Here is a 739-nt window from a genome sequence, read left to right on the forward strand (position 1 = left end):
CTGCTCCGAGAGACAGCGTTTACAGAGAGATATTAGTAAAACCGGCCCCAGCGTAATAGTGGACTCTAGCGGGCCGTAACATATAAACTACACTTGAAATCTGAAGTCAATAGTTGTAACACATCCAATCCGGAGATTTTGTGTGCCGTATCTGCTCTTTGTGGTTTTCGCTCTCTATATCAAAAAAACAGCTATTGAGACTTCAAAATTTATGTAGGTACACACAGTATATATAAGATTTATGTCTTGATATATACTGTATGCATAGTGTTGTTTTAGAACACGTAAGTATCAAGGTGAACAGTTTATGCGAAATATTCCGAAGGTTCAAGTCTCAAAGTTTTCGAAATACTGTTCGTTTAACGCACGCGGCGGGGGTATTGGATTGTCCTTCACGTCGTGCAGAAGCATGGAAGACCAAACCTTCACTTTCACGATTCGAAGTAGCCTAAGAAAGGGATGAGTATCAAAAACTAATGTAGATTCAAAATTAGACAAATCAAACACGAACATAAACATAAAACAAGTATATGTCACAGCTATAGTAATTTTGAAATTAAATAGCCAAGCATGTGATGGTCCATAGTGGTTTCTAAATGAGGACATTCTTTACAGCGATTCCATAACCATTCTATATAGTGTACTACTGAACTGACTTTTATTAAAAAATCAATGAAACTAAATGAAAGTGTATGCAGTTGGTATTAGGTACATTCCAAAGATTATGGAAATATCATAA

General features: G+C 36.1%; 1 pseudogene; it reads right to left on the minus strand.

Moving 5' to 3' along the window:
• LOC119585543 overlaps nucleotides 1–739 on the minus strand; it is a 13,907-nt pseudogene that overhangs the window by 3,324 nt on the left and 9,844 nt on the right.

Source organism: Penaeus monodon, chromosome 20 (genome assembly GCF_015228065.2).
Source record: "Penaeus monodon isolate SGIC_2016 chromosome 20, NSTDA_Pmon_1, whole genome shotgun sequence".
Taxonomy (NCBI): Eukaryota; Metazoa; Arthropoda; class Malacostraca; order Decapoda; family Penaeidae; genus Penaeus; species Penaeus monodon.